Source organism: Nicotiana sylvestris, chromosome 3, assembly GCF_000393655.2.
Source record: "Nicotiana sylvestris chromosome 3, ASM39365v2, whole genome shotgun sequence".
Lineage (NCBI taxonomy): Eukaryota > Viridiplantae > Streptophyta > Magnoliopsida > Solanales > Solanaceae > Nicotiana > Nicotiana sylvestris.
The window spans coordinates 39,177,674-39,189,456 of NC_091059.1; the positions used below are offsets into that span (position 1 = coordinate 39,177,674).

The 11,783-nt window shown below is 38.3% G+C and overlaps 1 non-coding gene across 1 annotated transcript; it reads left to right on the plus strand.

Annotated features, from left to right (window-relative positions):
- The first annotated feature begins 745 nt into the window (after positions 1-745).
- Positions 746-852, plus strand: LOC138888892 (small nucleolar RNA R71). The gene has a single exon (XR_011406459.1). It is a non-coding gene; the product is annotated as a small nucleolar RNA R71 (small nucleolar RNA).
- Positions 853-11,783: the final 10,931 nt, after the last annotated feature.

The following is an 11,783-nucleotide window of genomic DNA, read 5'->3' on the forward strand; positions in this document are numbered from 1 at the left end:
TTTCTCTGTATTGCTTGGTAAGAGACCCTGAATCTTTTTAGAAACAAGAGCTGCCAATTGGCTCAATTATAATTCTAGATTTTTGAGGGATGAATTTTGGCTCTCCATCTTTTCATCAGTGACTTTAATGTACTTATACAAAAGATCATCAAGACTTGAATGAGCTTGTTGAGGCCTTTGCTGATATGGAGTTGCTTGCTGATAATGTCTGGAGTTTAATTGACCATGGTTTGGATTATGGTATCCGGGTGGACCCTTTATTTGTTGTTTCTGGAAGCTTTGAGAGTTCTCTGCACCATTTGGATTGCTCCATTGAAATTCTGGACGCTTTTGTGCCATTAGACTCCCAAAAGGGTACGGTTTATAACCGATAGAATGGACATGTTTGTCATTATGATTGTTTTCTTGACATTCATGGTTCAGATTGTTTCCTCCAGACATGTCATAAGCCTCAGATTGACTTGGTTGTTGTGTATTTACCTGAAAAGTTTCAAACTTTTGTGCCAAAAAAATAATTTGTTGCGTTAGTGTATTTAAAGCATCAACCTGATTTACCGTAACGGCCTTCTTGATGATTACACGCTCAGATGGCCTTTGGATGGCATTCTCAAAAATCTCGTTCAACAATTGCAATGCTTTCTCCGTGGTTTTTCCCATTACAGAACCTCCTGCAGCTGCATCAATCACATTTCTAGAAGAGGATTTTAACCCATGATAAAAAATATACAACTGCATATGTTCAGGAATGTCATGGTGTGGGCATTTTCTTAACATTGCTTTTAATCTTTCCCAAGCTTGATAAACTGACTCAGTGTCAGTCTGCAAGAAATTAGAGATGTCTTGTCTTAACTTTGTCGTTTTAGCAAGGGAAAAATATTTGTTTAAAAATTTCTGAGTCATTTGATCCCATGTGGTAATGGAACCTTGTGGCAAACTTCGCAACCAAGTCTTGGTATCTCCTTTTAAAGAGAAAGGAAATAGCCTTAACTTGATAGCTTGAGGAGGTACTCCATTATACTTAGCTGTTTCAACAAGTTCCAAAAAGTCAATTAAATGACTGTGTTGATCTTCACATGCATTTCCATTGAAGATGCAAGACTGTTGAATCGTTTGAATCAGGTCTGTCCTAATTTCAAAGTTGTTGGCTGCCACTGGAGGTTTTCTAACACTAGATTCACAATTGAAGCAGTCAGGTCTAGCATAATCCCTTGGGATTCTGTTTGCTGGCCTTGGTGCTACTTCTTCAAACTGATCCTCCACATGGACTAGTAGTTGAATGTCTTCTACTTCTTGATTCTACATACCTTCACAAGCTATGCTTTGGAAAAATAATGTTTGTCCTTTCCTGCGCAATCGAAGAGATCTTTCAATTTCAGGATAGTAATTGACCAACTCTTTTATAGAAGAACGGGTCATAAACTACTGAAAATTCTAAAAAAAACTGAACTTAACTCCTAAAGTGGTAGTAGTAGTACTTAGAAGAAAGTAATTAAAAGAAAGTGATGAATAACAAGGATAACAAAGATGATAAAAATAATAAGCGATTAAATAAAAATAGTAGTATGATAATGTTATTGTTATTATTATTATTATTATTATTATTATTATTAGTATATGATAATAGTAATTATATTAGCACTAATTAGCAATAGATGTTATGAAGAAACAAAATGGTAAATGAAATCAGTAAGTAGTAACAATAACTAATGATAGAAAATAATAATATAATACTAATATAGAATATAGTTACATGTAGTACTAGTATTAATAATAGTAATTGCTATGCTATAATGATGATAAGAAGGATACATGATAATAACACTTCTATAAGATGTTAGTACTTGTAATAGTAGTAATATTTAGTAAATATTAATAGCAAAGATAATAATACTAATAGTAAGTTCCCAAATTAGTAACAAAATATTTAGTTTGAAGTAGACTTGTGCCAATCCCCGGCAGCGGCGCCAAATATTTGACGAGACCAATGTGCATAGGATTTTTCTGCTCGTACTCAGTCAAATTCTAGTATAGTTTATGATATCGTCCCACAGAGATTGGTTAATCTAGGCTACAGACTTTTAATATTTTTACTACTATTTGAGAGAACCAAATTGATTAAAGGTGAGTTTTAAAATTTGTTAATTAATTAAAGCAAAGCAAACAATTTTTGAAAGATTTATAATTTAAAAGAGTTGGGAATCGTTGAATTCACTTGATAATATTATTACAATAAAATCTCAATTTCTACATGTATTTCTCTAAAGAACAATTGCTTATTGCTAATACAATTATATTTGTTCACTAAGAAAAAGTCAATTAATAGCACTACGTGGGGTTATGTAATTAATTGAATTAAAACTAGTGACGACCAAACCGAAATATTTTCTTGCTTGAATTGTGCTAAAAGGTAGTAAAAACTTCGTGAGAATATGTTTACTAAAAATCAGTAATCTTGCCTACAACAATTCCTCCGTGAGAATTAAAACTGATACAAACAAGATTACATATTTGAAATAAGAGTTTTACGAAAAATTATTCTCACTCTACTATTTTATTCATTGGTTATTATATATTAATTTTGCTCCGTGAGAATTACAAAATTAATATAAGAATTACTTAAATAAAATATATAGAAGTGATAATAATGATTAGTTAGAAACCATTATTTCAGCACAGTATGAATTATACAAAGAAAATTTCAAGCCAAGGATGTATTAAAACTGAAATAATATTATAAAAATATATATCAAGCTTCATCAACTATCCCAACAAAAGACATTACTCCATTAAGGAGTATTTAAATCTCATAACAAAAGGAATTCTAGAATATTTTCAATACTCTTAGAAAATCCAAAAACTAATAAGAATAAAATAAAATAGTTAAAGAAAGAAGTTAAGACCATAGTTTGGATAAAAGTAGTTCTCCTCCTTCTCCCCTCTTCCGATGCCAAATTGCATTCTATTTATAGATAAATCTTGCAAGCATTAAATGATTAGACGTGTCCAAGGAATAAGCTTGGACAAGTCTGAAGAGTGAGCTTGGATGTGTCCGAGGAGTGAGCTTGGATGTGTCTGAAGACATGAGCTTGGATGTGTCTGAAGACATGAGCTTGGACACGTCCAAGATAGGAGCTTGGATGCATCTGAACTTCAATTATAGGCTTCCATTTCCCATCACAATTCTTGTGCTTGCCATAGCAGACTTTCATCGAGTATTTTGTCTTTTCCTTCTGTTATTTTTTATCTTTTTTTTTCTGCGAAAATACTTAGAAAGAGGCAAAATACTAATTATAAATTTAAGTATATTATTTAAAGTAGAATATTAATAGTATATAATAAGTAAATATTTTATATTCATCAATGTTCATGCCTCATCCTTTGGGAGACAAAGAAACAAAACTCAATGGCCACGTCAACAACTGAAGAAGAATGTGTAGCGGAAGCATCCTGATGTACTCAAACCCTATGAATTGAGCAACAACTAGAAGACCATGGGGTATCCTCTAAACTGATGGTATGTCTTCTCCAAGCAGTTCAATACAATAGGACCAACCTCATTGAGGGTTGACATTATCTTCTGAGGGTCAATATGAAGAAAGGGTTGATCTGTAGGAAGTCTTGCAGAACAGGAGACCAAATTCCTGATATCTTCATCAAAGCCTTGAGTAGAGAATATTCAGGAACAAACAAGGTAAAGATGAGGTCATGAGAGTCTAATGTAGAACCTGATTCTTCATCAGTTGGCTTTGCAAGACACCGTCAGGTAAAGTTAGCTAAAGTGTTTTCTAACCAAGCCTAACTCACATCAATAGCATTGTAGGTAAACACGCATGGCGATCATAGAAGCTAAAGGTACAATATGAACTGCGAGAGAGGAGCTGCTAAAACCTTTTTCAAAAAAAAATTTGTTTGCCATTAAGTTCTTGTACCCCAAGTTAGTAGTAATGTGCTTAATTTGTATTCCTTCTAAAAAAAACAAAAAAAAACAAATTAACTCAACTGCCACATTATCCGCCTTTTCAAAGTTTGCATTCCTATCTTGTCTTTCAAATCCCTTCACCCCCTCTGCACGGTAACGCTTTCCCACAAACCTACCGCCGTCTTCAAAACTATTCAGAACCTATTTCTCTCTCTCCTCTCATCATTAGCCCTTCTTCCAATAAAACCTTCTTTCTCTCTTACAGCAAGCCATGAACCTTCATCTCTTCTGTGTAGCTGTAATCCTTTCTTCATCTCTTGCTCTCACTCTACTTGTCATCTAAGTACTCCTATAATGGCAATTGAACAATCGCTTCCTTCTCCTACCGATAACACCACTCCCACTTCCTTATCATCCTTGAAAGCATTCCCAGAGCTTCACTATTTTACTCCTTCTACTACTTTACCTACTCATAGCGCCTCCTCCTTTCCTACGGTTTTCCCTTTTCTGATAAACCTTGTTCTCTCTCATTTTGAAAACCTTATGTGTAGCCATTCCTCTAATATCATCAACGCACACTCAGGACTTAGTGACTCCTCAGAGTCACCAGAAAAGGAAACAACACATAGGATCATGGCTATCGTTGCTGAGAGTCTGATGAGTGAAGTAGCATATCTCTTATCAGGGTGTCAGGGGGAAGAAAATTCATTCCTGGGAGATGTACGAACCACAGTACTCTTTGAGTCTTTGGCTCATGAGACGTTCTCAGAAAAACCTTCTGAAGAACCTGATTCTCTTCCATGCAAACCCACTCCTACACCTCCTGATCATTCTAAGCTCGTAGAATCCTCCTCCAAGTCACCCACTATCAGGTCACATCAGCAAGAAAGTTTTGAGTCCACATTGCAGAAAAGTAAGAGGAGTGTCAAGAAAAGGAAAAAGAGGATAATGAATCAAAGGGAATTTGTCACTAACAAAAGTGTTCCAGTAGATGGGATTGACAAAAATGTTCCAAGGGAACCTGGTTCCCTGGTACAACAATCTTTGAAAGCACAAAAGTCTGTAGATAAAGCTTCTGATGAAACTATTGAGCAACAAAAAGGGTCATCTGTGAGGGGAAGAAGCAAGTCTAAAAGGAGTCAAATTGAGCAAGCTACGTCTGAAGATGATACTGTGGGGATAGTAAGCTGGAAAGGAAAGTCTGTTGAAGGGTCTAGCAAAAGGAAAGAGGAAACTGGTACAGCACCTGGTATACTGAGGATCATGCCCTGTGATAGTGGTCTCTGGCAGCAGAGATTATGAACTCAGAAAGTTTTGTGGGGTCGTACATTTGATCTAGTAATTTCAGAGAGGGCCGATATGAGACAAATTCTGGAGATTGTGGAATTTCAAAAATGGGAACACCTATTTGAAGTGAGCATTCCTCTGGTGTACGAAGATGCAGTATAAACTTTTTACGCATCTCTCTTTACTGTTGAGGGGGATCACATTTGTGCGCTAGTAAATGGAGTAGACAGTGTACTTGACGCCTCAACATTGAAAGGTTCTCAGAATTACATGTGAAGCGACGTTCTCAGTCAAGGGTGTCTGTGGTATAAACTTCCGGAGAGCCATCATGAAGGAGCAAGCAATTCAGCAGGGGGAACAGGTGCATAAGAAGGTTTTGCTTCCTGAGTATCAGCTTCTCTTTGAACTAGTCAATAAGGTGCTCTTACCTCGTTCTGAGAGGCGATCTATTGCTACAAAATTGGATATGGTCTTAATGGAAGCGTTTGATGAGTTTGTCCCAATCAATCTGCCAGCAATTATGATAGATCATATGCCAAAGGTGGCAAACTTTAAAGGTGGGAATCATGGGCTTTCATATGGCTTTCTTCTCACTTAGGTGTTCAGATTCTACAAGGTCCCCTTGGGGAATCCCAAAGTAGGCACACGCAAGCAAACCTTCTCTAAGACCACTTTAGAAGAATGTGAGTGTATAGAAAGAGTTGGTGGAAGCATCTCGACCATTTCTTAGCTGATCAACGCTCAAAATGTAGCTTCTGAAGAGATTAGAAGGCTGAGGGCTCGAAATGCCATATTGGAGACTCAGCTCAGTCAGGCAGTTCAAGGACCTGATTCTATTAATGAAGAAGTTGCACGACTGACAAAGGAAAATGATAGACTTCGGGCATAATTACTTGGAGAACAATTGTCTGCAAATGCTCTACTGGACCTGTTTCTCAAAACCATTATTGTCTCCTCTTCCAAGCCTCCTTCTTCTAGTGTCCCATAGGATCCTCTTAGTGACCAGCTATTTTTGCTCTAATCTTTTGTGGCTGCTATTTTATTTTTGTTTGCTTTTGTTTTTGCGATGACATGCTGGAATTCACCATTATTGCACCTGTGTTGCCAGTCCATTGTAAACATTAATAAAATAGCTCCCCTTTTTGCTTGTACAATACTGTGTTCCTCTGACTTCTCTTTTTTATCATGTGGTGTGCACATATGTGGCATGAGCTAGCTGTTATAGACTTCTTTATGCTAAATACCTGCTTGTTCTCATTTTAATGAAGCCAAAAGGGGGAAGAATATAAGATTTAGGGGGGAAGAAATTCAGGTGGAAGAATGTAGAAAAAAAATCTAAGCTTACAGGGGAATATTTTTTTTTAAAAAAATGAGAGATTTGAGATTAAGGGGGAACCTTGTGTTGTTTCTGGTATCTTATCTGGTTATTTCTACTCTACATAAATACTATCCATGCCTAAGTTTGTCATCATCAAAAAGGGGGAAATTGATGGGTTTTCAATGTCTTTGTCTGATGCTTCTTACGTTTTGATGATCTAGCAAACTTGTTGTAAAGACCAGATAGAAAACCTGGCCCACATGGCGTACATTTCAACTGACCTGGTCCAAGTCTGAAAATCATCAAATAAATGAACGACCACAGGGAGGAACACAACAAGGACCTGGTGACCTTGTCCCTTAGGGTTCTCCAACACAAGTGCAAGTCAGTGACTGTCCACAATCATTATAAAGAGAAACACAAGAGGGACCTGGTCCCTTAGGGTTCTCTGACAGAAGTACAGGTCAATTGTACACCTGGAACGTAGCAGTAGAAAGTGACCATCTCGCCACTGTTACAGAAGAGGAACACAACTAGGACCTGGTCCGATAGTGTTCTCTAACAGAAGTACAAGTTGACTATCCAGTTGGAACACAACTGCACCGAAGTAGATGTGCAGGTAGTACAACAGTCACTTCACATAGGGAAGAAGCGTGTAACAAGAATTGACACCACTATTATTGTGATGTATTTTGTGATATAACAACCTGGTGCAAGGCACAACTTCCTTTGTGCATTCAGTGATATTTTCTCAAGCATAACAGTGTTTATCCGTCATTAAAGTCACTGGTGTGTTGAGAACAAGAAGACAACTCCACTAAGGATCAGTCTATTATTGAGTTTATGTATATCCGTAGTTGAATTGTAATATTGTCATTTGTTCTTCATTGTATTTTCTAGTTTGCTTTCTTAGAAGCTTTGTCTTAGGAAAAAAACCAAAAAATCGTAAACTTCCGAGTTTATGTTGTGACTAGGAATAGTCATAAGTTTAAACCCTTTATAACTAGTGTTAACAGCCAATTTTTCCCCTATATTTTTTTTATGTAAAATACCTTTCAAAATAGCATATATAAGCATATATAAGCATATATGAGTATTTTCCAAGGCAACATTATTTTTTTAATTTTTCAAAGATTTTTAAATCAATTTACTGCCCTATTTTATCAAGAAAACCCAATAATTATCTCCAAAATTATCATTTTGGTGATTCATTTATTGGTGTCTCATGTTTATATTAAAATATAGCTAAGGTATTTTTTACACATTTTTACAAAATTATTTAGTATAGAATTGCATAATTACAATAATAACCTTTTTAGGTTTAAATTCGTTTCATATGCATAAAATGAGATTTTATATTTTTTAATTGATAATTATGTATTATTGTCACGATCTAATTCCCCGAACCCGGTCGTGATGGCGCTTCTCGTGAAGACAAAGCAAGTCAGACCAAAAAAGATCACCTCTTTTAAACAGTTAAATACCATAAGTAGTTCTAAAACGTGATATAATAATCATAATTTGCGGAATTAACTATAACAACAGTAGAAACCATCCCGACACAGCCCAAACCGGGGTGTCACAAGTCATGAGCAACTAATAGTTCTGGATACCAGTCTACTAGATATGAAATCCGTTACAGAAGTTCAAGAACACGAAAATAGTAAGATAAGGGGGGCACGGGGGCTGCGGACGCCAACAGCTACCTCGTAGTCTCCGAAAACACTGCCTGAACTGGGAGGATCAACACTTAGGATCGGACTCTGCGACGCCTGATCTGCACACACGGTGTAGGGAGTAATATGAGTACTCCGACTTAGTAAGTAATAATCATAAATAATGGCTGAAAGCAAGAAAATACTTAAAGGCACAAAGCAATTCTATATCAAGAAGTAATATAACTTAAGGCAGTAAATCCATGAAGAAATCAAATGAAGTTCCTTTAAACCAAGTAAAACCGGTAATTTAGCAGGTGAATAACAAGTAGAAATCCGCCCCTCGGGCACAGTAACAATCACTCAGAACATGATCAGCCCCTCAGGCTCACACTCAAATCATGATGGGTACCCGCGCTCACTGTGGGGGTGCAGACTTCGGAGGGGCCACTTACGGCCCAAGCGCAATATCAAGCCATCTCGTGGCAATAAAAAGTATCTCAGACCCTCGGCCTCATATCACTCAACATATTCTCACATATGGCCCTCGGCCTCACCCAGTCCAAAAATCATCACAAGCCCCTCGGGCATTAGTAAAACAGTAGTTCTCAGCCCAAAACATCATTTAGAAATATCATTTAAGTTCAAATACGAATAAAAGTGGCTGAGTTTGTAAAGCAGGAAAAATCAACAGGACTGAGTTCAAGTAATAAGTCAAACAGTGAGGAATAAGTGATAAAAATCCCCAGAGGGTTCAAATAGTTAGCATGAAGCCCAAATATGCCAATCAGCCCAAATCATGAGGACAACAAATAAGTTTCGGTCAAATATGCGGTAAAATCATCAATCGGGACGGACCAAGTCACAATCCCCAGTAGTAAAAGACCTCATGCTCATCACCCAACGCGTGTCTCACCTCAATACAACACTACGATGTGCAATGTGGGGTTTCAAACCCTCAGGACATCATTTACAACCATTACTCACCTCGAACCAGCTAATTCTCTAGCTCGCGACGCCTTTGCCCCTCGAATTGGCCTCTATGCGCGTCGAATCTATCCAAAATCAGAACGAATACGTCACAATATGCTAAGGGAACTAAGTCCAAGTGAAACCAATCGAATTATCACAAAATTCCAGAAATTGGTCAAACCCGACCCCCGGGCCCACATCTCGGAATTTGACAAAATTCACAAACTAGAATCCTTATACTCTTACGAGTCAATCCATACGAAAATTATCCAATTCCAATACCATTTGGCCCTTCAAATCATCATTTTATATTTTTTAAAGATTTCACAATTTTCTTCCCAAATTCCATCCCAAATCATGAATTAAATGATGAATTCAATGATAGATTCATGTACTCTAGCCAAATCTGAGTTAGAATCACTTACCCCGATGAATTTCTTGAAAAACCTTCAACAAATTGCCAAAATCCGAGCTCTCTAGGTCAAAATATCAAATAAAACCCAAAATCTCGTATTTATAGAGTACCCCACATATTTCCACCTCCGCGGGCCGCACAAAATCGATCGTAGTCCGCACAAAACCAGTGCGGTCCGCACAAAAACGACTGCGACCACACAAGCTTTCCTATGCAGTGAGAGACTTTAGTATTTTAGCCATAACTTTCGCTACAAATGTTCAAATTGTGATATCTTTACCTTTCTGGAAACTAGACATGAAGTGCTACAACTTTCGTTTCAAATCATCTCAAAATTCCTTGTAGATCAAAAGATATGAGCTTCCGAAGTAGGACCAGCAGAATCTTTTTCACCGCGGCCGCACACCATTTTGTGCGGACCGCACAACACCTACCGCGGTCGTTCTTCATTTTGTGCGTTCCGCACAACATATACCGCGGCCGCACTTCTTTTTGTGCGGACCACACGGTTGAGTTCCGAGGTCTGCAACCCTTTTGGACGTGCTACAGTTATGATTTTCGGCCTAAAACATCCCGGAACACCCGGAACTTCAAACCAATTGTACCAACACATCCTATGACATCGTTCAAACTTGTTCAAAACTTTTGAATGCTCACAACAATATCAATTACCAATTTAACATAGGATTCAAGCCTAAGAACTCCAAGAACTCTTAAATTATGCTTTCAATCAAAAAGCCTATCAAACCTCGTCCGAATGACTTAAAATTTTGCACACACATCCCAAATGACACAACGAAGCTACTGTCACTCTCGGAATTCCATTCTGACCCTTATATCAAAATCTTGCCTATCAACCGGAACCGCCAAAATATCAACTTCGCCAATTTAAACCTAAATCTTACTCTACAACTCCAAAACCCATTCCGATCGTGCTCCTAAGTCACAAATCACCTCCCGATGCTAACGGAACCATCAGAACTCACTTCCGAGCTTTCTAACATATAAGTCAACATCCGGTTGACTTTTCCAACTTAAGCCTTCTTAAAAGAGACTAAGTGTCTCATTTCTTACCAAATCCTCTTTGAACTCGAACTAATCAACCCGATCACATAATACACAGATAACGAAGCGTAAAGCTAAAATAGTGGAAAACGGAGCGGTAACTCATGAGACGACTGGCCGGGTCGTCACATCTCCCCAACTTAAACAAACGTTCGTCCTCGAATGAGTCAAGAAACATACCTATAGCCTCAAACAGGTGAGGATATTTGCTCTGCATCTACCGCTCGGTCTCCCAGGTAGCCTCCTCCACGGGCCGACCTCTCCACTGCACTTTCACTGAAGCTATATCCTTTGACCTCAACTTTCGAACCTGACGACCCAAAATTGCTACTGGCTCCACATCATAGGTCAAATCATCATCCAACTGAACTGTGTTGAATTCCAAAACATGAGACGGATCCCCAATATACTTCTGGAGCATTGAAACATGAAATACCAGATGCACACTCGATAGGATGGCAAAGCAAGCTCATAAGCCACCTCCCCAACTCCGAAGCACCTTAAAAGGCCCAATGAACCGCAGACTTAACTTTCCTTTCTTCCCAAATCTCATAACACCCTTCATGGGCAAAACATTCATCAAGACCTTCTCACCAACCATGTAGGACACATCTCGAACCTTCCGGTCCGCATAACTCTTCTATCGTGACTGCGTTGTACGAACCCTCTCCTGAATTCCTTCACCTTCTCTAAGGCATCCTGAACCAATCTGTCCCCAATAGCCTAGCCTCGCCGGGTTCGAACTAACCAACTGGAGATCTACACCGCCTCCCATACAAAGCCTCATATGGAGACATCTGAATACTCGACTGGTAGCTGTTGTTGTAAGCAAACTCTGCAAGCGGTAGAAACTTATCCCATGAACCTCCGAAATCAATAACACAAGCATGCAATATGTCCTCCAATATCTGAATAGTACGCTCGGACTGCCCGTCCGTCTAAGGATGAAAAGTTGTGCTCAACTCCACCTGAGTACCCAACTCTCGCTGAACAGACTTCCAAAACTGGGAAGTAAACTGAGTGCCCCGATCTGAAATGATGGAAACTGGGACACCATGCAATCGAACAATCTCCCGAATATATATCTCTGCCAACCGCTCTGAAGAATAAGTAGTACAAATAGGAATGAAGTGCGCGGACTTGGTCAGCCGG